Consider the following 21,218-nt stretch of genomic DNA (forward strand, 5'->3'; position numbering starts at 1 on the left):
TGTATATTCATTACGGGAAATTATTTACAGGTTACGTTACTACAATAATTACTATTTACAGGATTTGTAACATTACACTTCTACTAAAAAGCGATCTGAAATCTTCAATATTATATCATACCGTTAGTCAGCATTTTTTGCAATCTGTTTATTAAAATATTAACACAATTTTTTCAAAGAACAAAAAAAATTCTTTAAGATATAAGTTTTAATGATCAAATACTTATTACATTCAAATATTATTGATTGGGCAAAATACAGGGTGCTTTCAGGGCAGGATTTAAAAACAATCAATGTTGGTTCTTCTCATCAATATGTAGTTTTGAGGGAGGGGGGTTCCACCTTCATTTTTGCAGTTCCCCTCCATGAAAAAATAAAATAAGTTCATAGCAAAAGAGGAGCAACCACAAGATTCAGTCATCACATAATTAAGGTTTTGAATATAGGGCTCCAAAGCAGAATACTTAGTGATATCCTGCAACACAAATTCATTTGATCAAAATTGTTCATGCGTTATTAATTTATCTTTTCACAGTATGGTTTCATTAACTTGAATTTATTGCTCGTAGAATGAAATGTATAAGTTCCTTCTTTTGAAATGGTTTTTTATGAATTTTAAAAACTAGTTGAAAATGAGACACTACAAACATTACTTGGTAAGAGAAAAAGGACTTGGTAAGAGACTATTACTTGGTAAGAGAAAAAGGAATGTTGGTCATGGAAGAAGAATTGTTATCATCTAGAAATTAGTTCATTTTTGACAACACTAGTAAAAGGACAAAAAATTAAGAAACTTTATTTCAGATTAAAAGCAAACAATAAAAATCGTAATCAACATATAGTAAACTATATGGCACAAGGATAAACTTTTATGTTCTAAAAATAGTGTAGTAACTTCAACAAATTTCTACCAATTTTATCATTCCGCAATTTAGCAGAAATGTTCTGCAGCACAGGGGACTGTTCAGTAGGGTGGGCCGAAAAAACTTTTTTTGGAAATCTGTTTTTGGATAGTGCGGAAAAGTTGCTATATGGACCCGTTATTACCCATAAAAAATTTCGCTAAATTTGTTTAATATTTAGCCGGCGCTATTTGACCTTGAAAAACTGAAAAAAAGGACAAAAATGCACTTTTTTCAAAAAAAAAAAAAAAAAGAGGGGGGGGGGGCAAAAATAAAAGTTTGAAGCTAGTTTCAACAAACATTAGAAGTATCTGTCAGTGCATTAGTTGAAATCCTCAAAGATTTTTATACATTTCGTAGAATATTTAGCTACGCTCCTTTAATACTGAAACATTGGAAAAATGAAAAAAAAAAATTAAAAGTAGTTTCGAAATAAGTAAGTACTGAAATGTTACGCAATACGTTACCTAGAAAAAACAGTGAAAATTCAATCAATTTTATGCGACATTTGTACGCCAATTTTAAAAAATGCACACACTCAAATAAAAAATAGTTACATAAGATGCTAATCTTTTAATCTTTGGTTCCAGTAGTTTCTTCGGGATAATAAACGGCGCTCAACTACTTCTATTATTCCTAAGATTATTTTATAACTATTTTATACATATTTGACAAATAGAGCCCTTGAGTATTAAAAAAATGTGAATCCTCTGAAGTCCTTTAAACTGATTAATGAATTGAACGCAAGTATTCTTCTTTAAGAAATGCTGTAATTCTACACCTCCACAGCTGGGAGTTAAGCAATTAAAGGGGTCCTCTCTTGCGTCCAATGTTCACAATGAGTTGCCACTGAGGCATTTTATACTGGAATTGGACGGTTGCACTAAGTGGCCACATTCATATTCTGGAGCTATCGAACAACTTCTTAGAGATTGTAAAAAAATCCGGTGGTCAAATTTGATAAAATTGACTGCAATCTTCTGGTTTTGGACATGGAAGATATAAAAAATTTAAGTATTGAACAACAATATTTGTATAGAATCTGTCTTGCCGTAAAATATGGTCAGTTGTCCTTCAAGCGTGGCTGACAGTAGCCCAGGCAAACTCAGTCGTGCGCGATGGCTGACAACTGCAAACCATTTGTTACGCTTGTATATAGGCACTTCAACTCCATCAGAAAATCTTACAATACTTGTAAAGTATGTAATGTTAGTTTATGCTCCAATGTGGTTTGAAATAAAAATAAAACCGAACTGCCAGTACGGCGCCCAACATTTTTGGAAAATGATTTCTCTTGGAAGGCAGTTTCCAGACAATGTTAAGGAGATAATTTTCAAAGTTCTCTCAAGTAATGCATATTTCGCTCATCCTGAACAGCTACTGTTGACAATGTTGTTTGACTCAAGAAAATACATTCGGGAATTAGCTGTTAGGCGCATTCTGAACTCTAGAAATAAGAAGACGAAGAGCTCGGATGGTGTACGATTTTTTGAGCGTCCTAAACTCAATTTTGAAGCCGTTGATTATGTTGATTTAGTTGATTGGGCAAACTGTGTTGTAACAGAGCCAACTCTTACAATGCATCTAAAAGACCAACAATGGAAAGAAATGTGCAAAGAACATTCTACAGAGTTTACTTTCGAGAAATTTCCCTGTCACACGCTAGCTGTGAAACGTTGTGTGAAACTAATGACCGAAGCCGCAATAAAAGTTCGTGGTGAAACTGCACGAGATGGATACATTCGTGCAAAACTTCATGCTAGGAAAGAACTTCCATCATTTGATAACAAGGGACAATATTATTCCAAAAAATAATGTTCATTATGCATGAGGTATTATAAATCAAATTTGAAGATTTCTTTTTTAAAATTTTATTATCTATATATGTAATTCTAGAAAATGTATGATACTATTGCGTGATAATAATTACTATGATTGATAGTGCTATTTAATTAATTAGTCTATGATTTAATTTTGAAAAATAATTTTCACATTGGTTTTTAAAGAAATTCGATATTTTTTCATTTTTCTCCAATTTTTGATGTTGGAAAGGAGCGGTTAAATGCTCATTAAAATCAATGAAACATTTTATGGGCTCGAACTGGCTCATTATATAATATTTTCGGTGCATTCCAGCAAAATATTTGGAATTTAGTTTTTTAAAAAAAATTTCGACAAAAATTCATTTTTCTCTTTTTTTACGGTTTTTCAATGTCAAATAGCGCCGGCTAGATATTTTTTAATATCCAAGAAATTTTTTGCGAGTGCTAACTAGTTCACTACACAACTTTTGCGCGCTATCCAAAAATTGATTTCGAAAAAAAAAATTTTCGGCTTATTTCGGCCCACCCTACTGTTCAGCAACTTATGTCGTGAATTTAGCAGTATTCTGCTTTTGGGGAATAAGGTATCTGCTACATTAAGAGTTTTCAAATCCATGACTTCTGTTAGCAACTTTCCATGACTCACAGGATACAATTTTTTCAAAAAAAAAAAAAAAAAAAAAGAAACAATTGATTTTTTACAAGAATTGTATAAATTAATTAGTGTGCCCACCAGAGCCATATTTTCTACATATGTTTCGAAAATTCCAAGGTTAAGCAAAATGTAATGAACCAAGCTGCTATCATAGCTATAAAACAAACAAGAATGACCTAATGAAACACAAGTAATTAAAAAGGTTTAAACTTATCTTATCTTCCAATCATTTATTTATCAAAATACAAATTTCGTGCTTTTTCTTTCCATTTCAAACAACTACATACAGATGAAAAAGTTCTCAAATGATAAGTAATTTCACAATATTTGCCGACTTTTTAAAAATTATAACAAAATATCCGATTTTTATTCTAACACCACACTAAATGCAATTTTTGTTTTCTAAAATCTTTATGAATTTAAGCTAAATTCTGGTAACACTTAATATTGATTTTCTTTTTTACTTGTAGTATTGGCTTGGATCAGCTCTGACTTAAATGGATTGAAAATTTCATGTTTGTGTGGTAAAATGACAAGCATAGTCTTCATTTACACAATTTTAAATATGAGAGAAGATGATGTATATTCTGGAAACATCCATAACAACTGATCATTTGTATGTTCGATTGTTTTGAAGGGGAAACTTCATATTGATAAAATAAGCAATTAAAAATGATAGTCAGTTCTCGATTCATTAATTTTTGTTCCTTTTCAGTGTTTTCCTGACTACGTTATTAAAAAGGACTCAAATATACGTCTATTTAACCTGCTGTGCTTTCTGTTCGCCAGATTGATAATGCCAGGTGAGACCCTCAGGGGGGGAAAAAAGGTTGGGCACTATTGGTTTAAATGTATGAGACTGTAGTTGATTTTTTAAAAGCTATTGAAAACACTGGAGAAGCTTTTTACCTTTTTCCGTATTATCCAGTTACCGTGCTACCCTATTCAGCAGATAATTAGAAGCATTACTGCAAATAAAAATTAAAATATTTGAAAATGAAACTTGAAAATAAAGCATTTTTTGTTCTTCAAGCTGAACAAGTTATGAAAAAGACAGTAATTTTAGGCAGTGAAGTATTCACAAATCCAACATCTTTTGACGCCTAAAGTCTTGGATCAATATAAGTAATTATTAAAGATGCACCGAATATTGAATATTCGGTTAAAAAATTTTAACAATAACATTTGAATTTTATGCCAATTTAAAACAGAAAATATTTACCTATTTTGGTGAATGTAAATGGGTCATTCTTCAGAAAACGCAACTTTTGAAGGCAAATATTTTTCAATTTCGAAACCTTTTGTTTTCTTCTTTTTTCATTCTTACATGAAAGTGTTACCTACCACATTGTAGTAACCATAAACAATAACCCAGCTAAGTTCCAATTATTTTACTCATAAATAAAAAAAAATTAAAAAATGGCTCATTCATGGAAATAAAAAAAGAAAAAACTTATAATATTTAAAAACTAAGGCCAATTTGATATCAAAGTAGTAATTTTGTTAATTGTGCAAACAATCACTTATTTAAATGATTAGCGAGAATACAATATTAAGCTCTCTTCAAGTATGGCTTAATTAGTAGTTTCAAATGTATTGGGTTGTTCGGAAAGTCTTTTCGTTTTTTTTGGGGGGGAACATGAAAGAGTTTTCGTATAATGAATAAATATTTTATTAAATTATATATTGGCCATTCTGGTCCAACACCTTTTGCCATCTTTCTGGTAGTAACATAATTCTCCTCTCATAAAAGTTTTGGTCCTTGCTGGCAAAAAACTGGTTCAGGTGGTTTTTGACATCTTCATTTGAGGTAAAGGTTTTGCCATTAAAAAAATTTTGCAGAGACCGGAACAAATAGTAGTCGGAAGGCGCCAGATCTGGAGAATATGGTGGAGAGGAATTTTCCATTAATTTAGGCCTAATACATAATTTTTTCAAGGATTTTTTTTTTCTTTGTTGATACAATCCGCACATGTTAAGCATATGAAAACATGTTCACTTCTTTTTTACATGAATTTACATCCCTGAAATTCAAGTTCACGGAGGTGAGAAGTCAGAATAACCACACTAAGTTTTTAAAGCAAAATCCATCTCCTTGTTTTTCGACAAAAATCTCACAACTTCAACTATGGCTGAAAACACAAGGGGGGCTCCCTTGTATCATGAAAAATAAAATTTGATGTCATTACTGCCACATGTTAATGAAGAATGGCATTTTGTGTTTAGGTAACGGAGGTGAGAATTTATTGTGTGACATGACTCTTTGTCCTACTAAAATGAACTAAAACACAATACTAAAAATTTAAATATGCTTAAACAATTAGTATTTGAGACACTTGTGAAAGGAATAATAAATAAATAAGTATATACTTTTAATTAAACAAGTTATTAAGCAACATAAGCAGTCACACAAGGTGTGTGACATGCCACGGAGGTCAGAATTCACATGTTGTGAACTAAAAATATACTAAAATAAAAATTATTATTAAAAAATTATTGGCAAATTTAAATTGTTATATTTTTGATGAAATCTTAGTCTCTTCAGTAACTGATAAATAATTTTATCATTAAAATTGAGTATTCATTAGTAGAACAGCATTCAATATGGATTTTATCAAAAACTACTATTTTTCTGGCTTAAAGCTTACAAACATAAAATCTGCTAATTATTTTACCAAAAGTCTTCACAGGCAGCAGAAATAACGCTTAGAGATTGTCTGTTCGAAAACTTTGGTATAAGACTTCAGAAACGAAAGTACTGCAATATCCAAGTGTTTTTATCTTTTAAGCTGCATATTGCATAAGAAAAATTAGCAGTTGTTAAGTGGCAATAAATTGACTATATACTTGTTACTGTTTAACATCATGAGGTTTTTTTTTTACTGATTACTGAGTCATATTTAAACGAATTTGCAATTCTTAGGTTATATGTCTTATGACAAGATGTTATGTGTCATTTTTAAGAAAAATTGAAAAACAACAATATTTTAAATTTAACCATCTGATAACTCTCTTTCATTAAAATTATTTTGAATGTGATAAATTAGTAGAAACAATTTAAATTAATTTTATACTATTATACATAATTGAATGAAATGTTTTCTATTCGGTTGCCGAATATTAAAGTATTCGGCTGAATCAAATATATTTGGTTTATCTGCAGAACATACAGTAGCAGTATACCTAATACCAACCTGTGCATCTCTAGTAATTAATCAAAGACAATCAATTGTGCCTTTAAAACTACTTTTTCTTTTGTATATGTTACAAATATACGAATAGCAGTGTGTTAACATACTGAAAAATGAGTTGAATAAAAAAAAAATTACATTTGTATACATTGATTCTTTAAAAATTAATGAAATAAAAAGTTTTAATATACCATGTTTTTAAAATGAACTAAGAAGTATATTTTCTTCAAGTTTCATATAGATTTAAAGCCCCCATACTGTTTCATAATTCCTAACAGATAGAATGGAACATTAGTGATTGTAAGTTTTTAATAGCTGTCAAAATACTTGTAAGTTTTAAAGGGAAATAAATAGGGATAGCACAACAGACAATTGACACATTTATAATTTAATATTATCCCTTTGCAAAAAAAAAAAGATTGGAAAATACACTGCTCACATGCAAAAAAAAGCTTGTACCCTATGTCCAAAAAAAAAAGGGTTTTTTCCCCAGCGGTGTTATCCAGCATCCTTAGCTACTATATCCAGCTAGCAATCAAACTCATTTCGCAAAGTGCATTCTGAGGGGGGGGGGGGCGGACCATGCATTAACTCCAGCCGATAACAGAAAGAAGAAGAAACATCCACACCGGACCCGAGAAATAACTGCAATGTGATTAAAAGCAGATTTTTTTCTGGGGTAGAAAAAGTTTATGCAAACATGGCTATTGATAGCCATACATCACTTACAGTTATGCAGTGCATGCGACCCATGTTTTTCCTTCTTAAAGCTTACAAATATATACAGTAGACTCCCGATTATCCGCGAGCGGTTTATCCGCGGGGCGAATTATTCGCGAATCAATCAACAATCACAAACATATATTTTCGCAGTAAAAAGCTAATACCAGTGGCTGTTTTTTTTTTTTTTTTTGAAAAATTGTAAATTTACACTCAGTTTTTTTTGCTTGATTGATTGATTTGATTTAATTTTATTATTATTATTATTATTATTGTGCGTTCTTCATCGTACATACACTTGTTTGTTATTGATGTTAAGTTCGGTTGTGCAAAAATACAAAACATTTGTACTGTACTCTATATATATTTTCACTGTTTGCAGAAAGTGTTATGCATCAATACAGTTAAGAATTTGAGATAGTACAATTTTTACCAGATTTGTCCCCCATTTTAGTCTTTTTGCGGTTATCCGCGATTTTTATTATCTGCGGCACTTGTGCCACCCAATTCTGCGGATAATCGGGAGTTTACTGTACTGTTAAAAACTCACAATCAAATTTTCCAGACAATCTGTAAGAATTCTAAAACTGTATGGTGGGGTTTTCAATATAAATGAAGCTTGGATAAATTACTCTACTTTTTATTTCATTTTAAATGCATGCCATTGAAAAAAAAAAAAAATTCCATTAATGCTTTTCTGCTTTTTAGTATTGTTTGTCCGAAATTTTTCAATCGATTTTAAATGCTTCACTCAGACAGTGACAGTGATTTAAATTGACAACCGCGGAGCGGAGTTCGGTAAATTTATTCTATCGATAAAATTAGCGTAAACAATAAACTGCACAATACATAACATTATAAAAACATTTAGCTTTATTTACGATTCTACGTACAACTTAAGTTCAATACAAGCAGAATACTTTTAATGTAGTAGAAAAACAAACATCATACATATCAGTATTAACTGAACTATGTCATGGCGATCTAATGCAATTTTCACTGGTCTCGAACCAGCGGACCACCAATAATTTCGAACACTGAATCTATTTTCTGCAAATGAACTGGAAACACATTAGTAGATTAAAAACATATACCAGAGACGAGCCAAGTAGAAATAAAAACACTTACAGTCTGCCCTGCTTAATCGAATATTGTCGGTTCCAAGAAATATTATTCGATTAAGCAGGGAAATTTTCTTTACCTTCCTAATATGACAACATTTATCTCAAAACGTAATAATAAAGCAATAGCTACATAAATGTTATTGGCAGAGACAGCGAGTGGAGCTTATAAGTGCTGGGGCAAATTTTTTTTAGCCTATTTTGAGTGATTGGCAGGGGAGGGCTTCTAATGTTCTCTTGCATGCTTTGGCACTGTAGTTTTAAAAACAGTTTTAGTAGGGTTTAGTCAACGTTTTGGGAACGGAGAGGAGTTTCCAGGGTTGTCCCCGTAGTGTTTTTTAAAATAAAGTCTAATTTATGTACAAAAGTGGTTGTGTTTTAAAAACAATTGTTTAGCAAATTGCAGTTATGGAATTGTAAAATGGGTCATCCACAGACTTAGATAAAGTGAAAAGCTTTCTGCAAACACAAATCCTAGCTGGAAAATTTTCTGCAAATAATTATTTTGCCTAACTCACCCTTGAAAAAAGAATCAAATTTATATTCAAACATGAAAGAGGCCAAAAAAAAATGCTTTAAATCATTTATTTTTTACAATGCAGTTTGCTTTTTTCACCAACTGAAACCAACCAAAACCATTTTTTTTCAAACATGTGCTTTAAAAGGCTTTTGGAAAAAGGCTTTAACAGAAATAAACTTTAAAAAAAATCCCTTAACAACATGAGTGCCACTCTAAAAATTGGCCAGGACTGAAAAGCGCGTGGCTCCATTTCGCGACACCAAAATGTTAGCGCTTAGTTTTTTTGATGTTTTAGACACGTATATAATGCTAATTTTTGATGCTGTAACTATATAGTAAAACCAAATTGTATAAGATTAAGTAAAAAGTAAAACCTAAATAAAAAAATAACATATCATTGTCCAAGATTTTTAGGAGGTAAAAGCAGAAAAAGAACTTAATAATAAAATACAGTAAAAAATCTTACTATTTGGTACTGCAGAAAGAAGGCTTCAGATTTTATAGTTCATGTTACATAAATAGTTCATACTTCATACAAAAAAATAGTAATTAAAAAAATTCCGGTATGAGTTTCTTGGCTATAAGATGCATTGTGATAAAAACTTTAATAAAATTTTCCAGATTAAGATAAGAATGGTTGAAATTAGAGACGTACCGAGTAGCACTTTGTCTGAGTATCGAGTACTCGGCCTTTGACTACTCAGCCGAGTTACCAAGTACCAATTATGTTTTAAGAAGAACCACCGACACACATGTGATGAATTTTGAACTTATTGGAATAGTAGTATTGACCTCCTGGTCCATATAATAGTTTTTAAAACTAAATTCCTGCTGAAATTTAATTACGCATTACATAAACAATTTTGTTTGTGTCAAAAAATTTTACAAAAAAAATTATTTTTAAAATTAAAAATAAATAAATAAAAGGTATGATTAATCAAGTTGGAATTAAAACAAATAACAGTAAAATCCCACTAATGCGGACACTAACAGGACATTTTTTTTTGTCCGCAATAGAGAGGTGTCCGCAGGACAGGGGTTTAATAATGTTATTTGCAATAGAACTGGGGAATTAAAAATTGTCCGCATAAGAGGAGTGTCCGCCTTTAAGGGGTGTCTGTTAGGAGGTAGTGTATACCAATCATAGTTCTAGTCTGCCAAACATAAATAATTTTTAAAAGCAGATAAAACAAATGTGCAGGAACACTGCAGACACGTGTTTCTGCCCCCCTCCCCTTCCGTTACAAGGAACGTCTTTTTCAGTGCATAACATGTGAGTTAAAGAATGTAAAGACATTTGACAAAAAAATCCGACTTTTGTCGGATGCCTTTAAATCCACGAACTCCCATTTCGTGCATTGAAAAAGGAATTCCTTGTAACGCCAAAACGCGTGTCTGCAGTGTTCCTGCACTGTGCTTTTAACGTTTTATTTCCTTTTATTTTTTAAGCAAAGGCATTTTTCCTTTTTTTATACCTAATTTTTTGTTTGTAGCAAAAATCCTTTTTTAATATAAAAATTCCATATTTTCTATACTTACCGTTTTTGCGTAATTTTTAATAAATAAGTTTTATTAACTTTGGGGACATTAAAATAAAGATTTATTCCACTGAAGCATTACAAACTTCACTTTAATCTCAATATTTAAATTTGACTTATAAATTTTAATTGTAAATGATTGCAGAATATAATGCTTGCCCTTTTTTATGTAAATTTTAGTATCTGTCTTGGACAATATTTAATTTTTTGCAACTACTCGGTATTGGCCGAGTATCTGATCAGAATTTGGCCGAGTACCGAGTAGTTACCGAGTACTCGGTACGTCTCTAATTTTTATTTATTACTTCACATTTTAACGGTGCTTTCATATGCAAAAATAAAAAATGAAATTAAATAAAATGACATTTTAAAAATTTATTTGATGGGCAGTTACAATAACGTGGTCATGACAAGTGTTAAAAAATTTTGGTGCTAGTCATTACAAAAGTTGCATTAAAATGTAAAAACTCAGCCAAATTAATTTTGGTAAAAAAATCACTAAATACTAATAAGACATTGAAGTTAAAATTAATCCACCAAATTAGTAAAACAACACGCTCAAATACCATCAAAGCTACTATTAAAATGTAAACTTATCTGCCAAATCCATTTTTCTTATCTCCAGTCTTGCCAGACAACTACGTTAGCGCATTGGCGAATTATTTAAAATTTTTGTGAAACATTTAATTTACATTTTACTTTTTTTGTGTGTGGGTTTTTAAAGATTAATGATGCTAATTAAGAAGATCAAATTCAGGAGAATCAATTGACCCCCTTCCCCCAATTCCCTAAATGTTGGTTCTGGTTCGAAGCAAGTTCTACCAGGCGCAGAAAATTCTTTCAAATTGTATATTTCAAATCAAGGCCTACGCTATGCATTTGCCCCCGTATCATCGAGGAATATATCATAAATTCAGCAAAAGAATCTCTGATCTGTCAAAAGTATTGGCAATCAGAAAATTCCCAAGTTTCAACAAAACGAATTGATGTGTGCATCACATGACTTCCTTTTACGCCAATTTAATGATAATAGCATCTTGGTGTGAACAAGGAAACACTAAATATTTTCACCCCTAGTTTCTTGTGAACCAAAGCAAAAAAACGCATTACGCAGACCTATTTCCCCATTATTGGCAATTTTATTCTGATTCAATGGTTAACTCTTAAAGTATCATCATTATTGACTAAATTAAAACCAGATTTTCAAAAAAAAAAAAAAGCCAAATTTTTTGCCAAGTTGGCGACAAAACTAGGCGGCCAAAAGCTTGTTGATATATAGATAAGTGTTTGAAAAATTATATCACCACTTGAGTTGACATTGAAATTAACAATGAATTCCCCCCAAAAAGGTGTAAGAGACCCCCTTAAGAACATCCGAATGCAACCAAAAGGGAAGGTGCACAACTAGACCCCACTAGGAATCTACATACCAAATTTACTTTCTAGGACATACCGTTTTTTAAATACGTGAGATACATACATCAACAAAAAACTCGTTGTAATTAACTCGGAAATCGTCAAAATGGATATTTCTGGTGTCTGTATGTTCCTAGGCATATATCCGCGTGTGGTCAGGTTAGTGATGTAAAATACCCGGGTATTTATTTTTAGGGGTAAATACCCAGGGTATATACCTGGGTAAATACCCAAAATGGGTAAATACCTGGGTATTTATTTCAAAAATTTATATTCATCTAAAATACTTTTCTGTATGTATTCCATTATGTATATATACAACCAACCATATACAAAACAATAAATTTTTGCCCAAAAATTGTATTTTGATCACATATTTAAAGAATTATTTTGTGAAACAGCTTAGCAATCTAATATGATATTCACATTAAATGTGTTGGATATGCCTAATCAATGTTGATAGCCAAATTTCAGATGTAAAAAGCCATTCTACAAAAAGAAAAAAGCTTAACCGGTTACAAAAAAAAAAAGCAATCATCAATTTTTTAAGGTCCTAGTCTTTTATAACCCAATAATATGTCCCTGCATGACATCGAAATGTCGCTCAATTTATTATTACAATTTATTTACTTATATCTTATGCAGAAATTTCCTCCAAACTTAGTTCAATTGTTCAGGTGTATTCTGTATCACACACACACACATATATATACACACACACACACACATAATATACATAAACATTTAAAATTTTTAATCTTTTATTTTAGGGTTTATGTTTAAAAAAGATAATAGTCATCTTTTAATACTACCTAAAAATTTTTTGCAAAATGCGCAATTATTAGGGGATTTACCCTGCCTTCGGATAAATACCCAAAAAAATATTTATTTTCCCACCCTACAGGGGAGCAAATGCAAATGAGCAAGGCAACAGAAAAGAAAATTTTGCTGTTTTTTTTTGTTTATTAATGTGAAAACTGTTTCTATATTTTCCATGATATCACTTAAATATCAATAAAATAAATAACACCATAGTTTCTTAATGACTTCTCAGTTTATTCTTCCAAACATCCCTCATGCTTCCTTTTTTTTTCATTTTGGATATGACGAACCTAGATTGTGATTTTGAAATCCAGAAGTTCATAATGAATTGCTTATACTTCTCCAATTATGACATTGAAAAGAAAGGTTCTTTGGTTCACGATATGTTTCTTTCATGATTTCTTCAAGTCTTCCAATAAAAAATATTATAAACTGTGTAATACATATGTATATATCAGTTTTACCAATTATTTCATATTTAGATTTTAAAAAAAAAACTCATTCGCTTTTTTGCATTTTTTATTAAATACCCAGTTTTTGGGTATTTACCCAGGCCTTGGGTAAATACCCGGGTGAATACCCAAAAAATATTTACCTACCCACTGGGTATTTACCCGATCCACATCACTAGGTCAGGTCGAAAAAAAACTCAACATTCATTCGGTGGTGAGAAAAATGGAAATTAAGGAAGATTTTTGAATGAAATTTTTTTCACGAATACAATACTTCCTTTTTGTAAAAGGAAGTAAAAAAAAGGGGTTCCTTTCAATCCTCAAAAACATTTTAGAAATTCTTCAAGAAAAAAAATAATAATGCCAAAATGAGAACTCAAATGTCTTATGTATTGTTATTAAGTGTTTATTTGATTACAATATTGCTGAGTATTTCAAATATAAGCTCTTCTATTGCATAATAAACAGAACTATTTCTTAGTTTTCTGAGTGAAGTTTTCTACAAAAAAACTTAAATTTACGCTTAAAATTGGCTATCTCTGTTAAAATGTGGCGAATTTGTTAGCTAGCAATTTTAAAATTGGCAACCGCTAATCTAGAGCAGCAACCTACACCATGCGGGCCATATGAAGCTGATCCATGCTGGCCATGATGTTCAGCGTTATGAATCAAAAGTTATTTTCTGGAAACCTCCATAACAACTGATCATCTGTATGTTCAGTCGTTTTGGAGGGTACTAAGAATGCTTGTTTCAAATTTGGAGTCAAATAGTCAGGACAGAAACGTGTTTCTAAAACACAGGTGGAAAATGTGTTACTAAGTTTTCACTATTAAAATTGAAAAAGATGCTAATTTCCAATTTTTAATTATCTATAGTAATTAAAGTCTAACAACAATGAAACCTAGCTAAGAACATTGACGATCAAGTCGCTTGTGAATGAAAAGGAATTATCAAAATTAGTTCATCGGAATAGGAGCTAGTCACAGACATATCAGGCTAATAATTCATCTTGGTGCAGGGGGGTTTGGGGTCATTAAAATTATTTAAAATTCAAGTCTAGCATCAAGTCAGAAAAAACAATTTTATGACACAAAAGGGTGATCTTCTCTATATGGAAGGCAGAATTGTAGTCGATATATGCAAGGCTCCTATTTTATTGTGTCAAACCAACTTGAAAATACAAAACTCATAAAAATAACACTTGTTTGGTTCATAAGAGGTTCTTTTTTACTATCACTAACTGGTAGAGAAATATTTATTAATTCAGAAAATAGTAATTGTAAAATTGAACAAAATAAATTCAAGTCTCATTTTCCTTGCAATTATAATGGAGGCAATTAAATGGATTATAATGGAGTGGTCCCCAGAATTCATTCTGGGTTCAGAATGAAAGCTAAAATACAAATAAATCACGAAATTTAATCTTGCTTCTTAATTATTTAGTTTGACAGATATGTGTGATATTTCATGCAAATCTGGTCTATAATATCATTGATCAACTGATTTATAATACGACAGCATCCTAAAAAACGTAGCCAAATTTCGATAGCTCTACTTTTAGGTAGCCATGATATTATATATCAGTTTCATAATTTACCAAAAATTACTGTTACAAATGACGAATATAATCCATACCTAGATAAACATAAACTTCAATTTGTAAACGTATTGAATAAATCAGATCCTAAACATTGTATCTCTATTATACATTTGTTCTTATAATTGGTAAACATTTTTCTTTTATGAAACTTCGGCATGTTTCTCGAATTAAACATACTGATTTCCTTTGTTGCTGATACTGTTCATGGAAAATGAAATATATACCTGAAAACATTTGTGTACACTTCGAAACTGAAATCATGACATATTCAATTGCGTAATCAAATAAAAGCAGGAGATTTGGAAAAAACCAAGAAAACTTAACGACCGTATCGATATTATTAATAACAACAATCGTTTTGAAAAATAATAATGCTCATCATCCATCTAGCAAACACGATATTTTAAATTTTAATTCAATTATAAAAATTTCAACAAAATGGCGGCTTATCTACAACTTGCCCAATGTTTAAATTATTTCAAATACAAAGGATTACATTTACGAATCGTACATTGTCATATAATTAAAATATCATGTGGACTTTGGTGTACTTACTGTTTGTTTATGTGACAGTCACAACAAACTATCAAGCATAAATTTTAACTTATTATCAGCCACCTCTCACCGCCATTCGTGGCGGTCGACGGTTCTATGAGAATCGGTGATCCAGCCTTCAGCGCAACGAGAAGGGAAATAAATCCTCATAGCGCATGCGTCAAAGTATTGCACAAGATTGGCTCAACGTAAGTTACTCTTCTTCTACGTTTATCTGTTTTACCTCATTTATTAACTAGTATGTTGTGGCCATCACGAAACTTTCTTCTATATTTTTCTTATAATTCTGATCCCTCCCCATGCCTAACGAGGAAGCAATATTCCCAACGAAAACAAAATTACACATGCCAAAACTTGACGACCATCCCAATGTCTGCATTATTGCAAAAGCAAAGCAAAGAGCGAAAATTGAAAGTTATTTTAAAAGCCTTGCTTGAATTAATTACAAATATTTTATTTGTTAACAAACATGAGATGGCAACAGTTCAAAATTTTAAATCATTGAGATAATATTTCCGATCATTTCCATAAAATTAAAATCACGAGAAATACGCAGACGACAATCTATTACGATTTATCTTTCTTATTGTTGCATTAATAAAGCTATTTTTATTCGCAAAAAAAAAAAAAATCAACACCTCTTGGAGCGATTCGCGTCAAAATTGAACCAAAGCCTGTTTACGTATGGATTCGATTCACATATATTCCAAATTTCAACCAGAACGTAGCATTACTTCTTGAGATAAGGTACTCACAATGGAAAAAAAGAACGGGCGATTGCGCTACCCCCTTTTTAGCTGTTGACACCAAAATAAAATCAGCTCTTATACCCACTAAGGGCTACTTGCCGATAAATTTTTCTTTCATTCCGTTCATTATTTCTTGAGATACAGCAGTCACAATTGACGACCAAAAAACGTTCTATAGCTCAACCCCCGTTTGAGTTATTGACACCAAAATTGAATCAGCACCTGTTCCTGTTAATGGCAACATATAAACCAAATTTTGTTTGATTCCGCCAGTTACTTCCTGAGGAATAGCAAGCACGCGTAACTCAAAAAACGTCCCATTGCTCCACCCCTCTTGGAGGAATTCGCGCCAAAAACCAATGGGCACAAGTTCACATACGGGCACATATGTGTACCAAATTTCGTTCGATTTCATGCGGTAGTTTTTGCTGTAGAGCGACCACAAAACACTGGTCACACACAGACGTGACACACATACATACACACACACATACATACATACACACACACATACATACATACACACACACACACACACAGACAGACAGACATTTTCCAATAATGTGGCCATCACGAAACTTTCTTCTATATTTTTCCTTTTTCTGATCCCTCCCCATGCTTGACGAGGAAGCAATATTCCTAACGAAAACAAAATTACACATGCAAAAACTTGACGACCATCCCAATGTCTGAATTATTGTAAAAACAAAACAAAGAGCGAAAATTGAAAGTTACTTTAAAAGCCTTACTTGAATTAATTACAAATATTTTATTTATTAACAAACATAAGATCGCAACAGTTAAAAATTTTAAATCATTGAGATAATATTTCCGATCATTTTAATACAATTTAAATCACGAGAAATACGCAGACGACAATCTATTACGATTTATCTTTCTTATTGTTGCATTAATAAAGCTATTTTTATTCGCAAAAAAAAAAAAAAAAAAAAAAAAATCAATACCTCTTGGAGCGATCGGCGTCAAAATAGAACCAAAGCCTGTTTACATATGGATTCACATATATTCCAAATTTCAACCAGAACGTAGCATTACTTCTTGAGATAGGGCACTCAAAATGTAAAAAAAAAACGGGTGATTGCGCTACCCCCTTTTTAGCTGTTGACACAAAAATAAAATCAGTTCTTATACCCACTAAGGGCTACTTGCCGATAAATTTTTCTTTCATTCCGTTCATTATTTCTTGAGATACAGCAGTCACAATTGACGACAAAAAACGTTCTATAGCTCAACCCCCGTTTGAGTTATTGACATCAAAATTGAATCAGCACCTGTTCCTGTTAATACCAACATATGGACCAAATTTTGTTTGATTCCGCCAGTAACTTCCTGAGGAATAGCAAGCACGCGTAACTCGAAAAACGTCCCATTGCTCCACCCCCCTTGGAGGAATTCGCGCCAAAAACTAATGGGCACAAGTTCACATAAGGGCACATATGTGTACTAAATTTCGTTCGATTTCATGCGGTAGATTTTGTTGTAGAGCGGCCACAAAAAACTGGTCACACACAGACGTGACACACATACATACACACACACATACATACATACACACACACATACATACATACACACACACATACACACACACACACAGACAGACAGACATTTTCCAAAAATGGTCGAAATGGACTCAGCACACCTCAAAACGTTCGAATCCGTCAAAATTCGAAATTCGAAAATTTGCACGAATCCAATACTTTCTTCTATATATTAGATATAGAAGAAAGTAAAAATGAATTTCCTGCACTTTTAAAGAAAATTCGATTATAAAACTTAAAAAAAATGTTTTTCCTATGCCAGGAAAATTAAATTATTGTAATTTTAATAATCAATGCATGATTGCTATTTGAATACGCAACTAGCGCTTCCAACGGCGAATTCTATAGTTGAGCCGCATCTAATAAGTAAGTGTTCGAAGTTTTTTCAACCAGCTACAATGCGCACCTCATTTCTTCGGCGCATGGAACTCCGTACAGTCTGTAACACTTCTGGCATATCTTAAATTTCTCGAGTAAAGAAATAATTTCCGACCCCACACATTGTTATATGATTTCGAGTCGCACTAATGCACCCTACCCTTTTTAGGATTTCTGAAACAGTTAACTGAAACACCATGTATTTCGCGTCTCTTATCTAAGCTAGAGTCTCTCTGAGCAATCGATTCCTGTAGGGTAAATTTCCCCGGATGTCTCGCTTTATCAACAGCATTTTAAGTTTTCCGGCTACTTGAAACTCGAACAAACGGTTTTGAGAGAATGTTGAGTCACAATCTAGTCTATAGAGTCCCTGCAACGTTTACGAACTCTAAAAACACCGATCAGGGTCATCGCTAGGTCAAAAAACTGGGGAGGGGGGACGAATTTAGCGGCCTCTTAATTGTTTCAAACTTATGATCAAATATGCAAAGAGAGAGAGAGAGAGAGAAGATTTTAGCTGCTGTTTTAGCAGGGAGTCATATTACTAGACCTTAGTACCAGCAATCTAAACTTGTTGATAGTAATTCAATTAGAAATAGGGGGTGTCGGAGAGCTACCTCCGGAATGTTTTCGAAATTGACAGTATAAAATCGCAGTTTTAGATTATATTTCAGATTGGGGGGGGGGATTTGATAAGAAGAGAAGATGAGGTCCTGGCAGTGGCGTAGCTAGGGTGGGGCGGAGGGGGCGGTCCGCCCCGGGCGGCAAATTTATCATTTTGATGTGGAAAAAAAAAAGTCTTTTCAAAATAAGAAAATTATGGTTTTAATCCGCTACTGCAGGCAAAAAGAAAATCTTCGAATAGTAACCCAGACAGCACAGATCTTCCAATATTCGTTGTTATATCGTTGAACTGGTGCAAAACTCATGACATATCACAAACGGATATCGACGCGATGTAGATTTCCTCACGTAGTTGGGCTTTTCCAAATATGGTTGACAAAAGTAAAATATGTTTGAAAGTTTACATTTATAGTATATAGCGTATCTCTAATTTTTGTAATCATATTAACGAGTTTTTACATGTCTGAAAACTGTTTAATCTGCTCATGCGCAACAATTTCAGTTTAGAAAAATGGCTATTTCCTGACTGTAGTATGTTTCCACGTTGTCAGTTGTCGGCTTGTGTATTGTTGCGAGCGTGAGTGTGTAAATGAATTAGCGATTTCTTGTACTAAGTTTTTTTAAATTATGTTTTCTAAATTCAAGAAACAATGTTCTGATTGTCAAGAACGACGTAGAGATAGCTTTGAATTAAAAATTCTCATGTTATTATTATTATTTTGTTTGTTTGTTCAGATTATTGCTGGAATAAAATTTGTGCATTGTGCATACAAAAGAAATGGTTTATTGTCTACTTAAATATGAACACAAAATAGGTTATCAATGATTCATAGATTACCGACATGTTTCTTGGAAGTCTTAAATCTTTAAAATTACTTTTTTAAAACGCTAAAAATAGTTAACATCAGCCATTTTTTCTTAAATTATTTAAATAAAATATACATATTTATTTATATTTGAAATTAATTTAAAAATTATTTCATTTTTCTTGTATTTTTTAATTATTTTATTGAGTTATATTCCAAATTTGAATTTCATTCAAACGATTTTTTAAAAAAATCTTAAGTATATTACTGTTTTAAAAAGTTTGAGGGTAAAAAAGTTTTTAAGACTTTCAAAAAGGGTGCAAACAGTCTATAAATTATTGGTAATTAATTCACCAAGATGCAATTTATGTAGATATTTCGTGACACAAACACATGAGAAAATCGTTGATAAATCCTCTGAAGCAGGTTGTTAGTTCATCTAATATTAGTAGATAAATCCATTTAACCTCTAAAATCCGTTGAAAACTCCTCCAGAGTACAATATGACCAAAACAGAAATATCGTAGATATTTTGTAAGCATCCAAAAAACGTTGATAATTGCTCCCAAAAATGTTGAAAGTCATATCATATCTACAGCGTTTTTACGTAAAATCGCTGTGCTAGGCGGACATTTTGCTGTTTTATCAACCAGTTATCTACGAATTTAAGAGGATTTCGGTACATGTGATCTGGGCCGATCTTAGGGTGTCGGCCGCCCGTGTGCAAAGACCTAATGTGCCGCCCCTCAAGAGTAATTTGCATATTTTGACTCATCTTTAACGTTCATATAAATCTTTCTTTAAATTTCTATACCAAGTTCAAATTTAAAAAAGAAAGGAAAAAAAAAAAACAGAAGAATGATGAACTTATAAAAAGGAAGAAAAGTTTTATAGTAAGAAACTCCTTAGGTACAATTTATATCTTTGAAGAAAGTAATAGATACCAAAATTTACTAGTCTTAAAAACGCATTTTATAGTCTGTCGTCGGTGACATCAGAGGAAGGACGGAAGATTGGGAAGCGGGGGGGGGGGGGGGATTACTCCGAAAAAAATTATTGAAATTGGCGTATGAAAAATAGTTTTAGGTTATCTTTGGTTGTGTTCGGTTGCTACGACAAAAGAGTCGGGTATACTCAAGGTGCATGGAGAAATTTTCGAAATTGATGTCAAATATCGCAATTTTAGGAAATTTTTCGAGACTTCAGGAGGTAGTAATGTTGATGTTCTTTCCTAAAATTCTTTCCAAATTGAAATCAGTTTGAAGCTATTTTTTGTGACCGTAGCGTAGGAAAAATCGGCGCTCTTCCCGAAAATTTTCCGAAACTGAAGTTTTAAACACGCAATTTTGGGTTACCTTTGTTGACGTTGCTAGAGGGAGGGAGATTCAATCGTCTCCCATCGAAGGTTTTCGAAATTGAAATTTAAAGCGCAAATTTAGGCTGTCTTTGGTGATAGTAGGGGATCTGGCGACTTTCCTCCGGTAATTTCTCTTCATTATTGTTCAAAAACCCATTTTGGGCTATATTTGAAAACGATAGGGGAAACGTGAAAATATTCCGAACCGAAATATTTTTCAGAACTAAAATCCATTATAGGCTATTTTTTAGAAGGAAGGGTTTTGAGGCTCTTAATCGGATGTTTCTAAAAGCGCAATTTTATACTACCTTTGATGACGTTAACGATACTGAGAAGCTTCGGCGGATCTTACGTATATTTTTCGATATTAATATCTGAAAAATACAACTATAGACTTTTGTCCACCTCACCTCGACGATTGATAGG

The 21,218-nt window shown here is 32.1% G+C and overlaps 1 protein-coding gene across 2 annotated transcripts in view; it reads right to left on the reverse strand.

The window, feature by feature from the left end:
• The window catches only part of LOC129229195 (DNA-directed RNA polymerase II subunit RPB1-like), a 39,886-nt gene extending 24,442 nt beyond the window's left edge, over positions 1 to 15,444 (reverse strand). For both annotated transcript variants that reach the window (XR_008581071.1, XM_054863463.1), the window contains exon 1: positions 15,317 to 15,444. The gene's annotated coding sequence lies outside the window, so the exon portion shown is untranslated. The remainder of the gene's footprint in view (positions 1 to 15,316) is intronic.
• Positions 15,445 to 21,218: the final 5,774 nt, after the last annotated feature.

Source organism: Uloborus diversus, chromosome 1 (assembly GCF_026930045.1).
Source record: "Uloborus diversus isolate 005 chromosome 1, Udiv.v.3.1, whole genome shotgun sequence".
NCBI lineage: Eukaryota > Metazoa > Arthropoda > Arachnida > Araneae > Uloboridae > Uloborus > Uloborus diversus.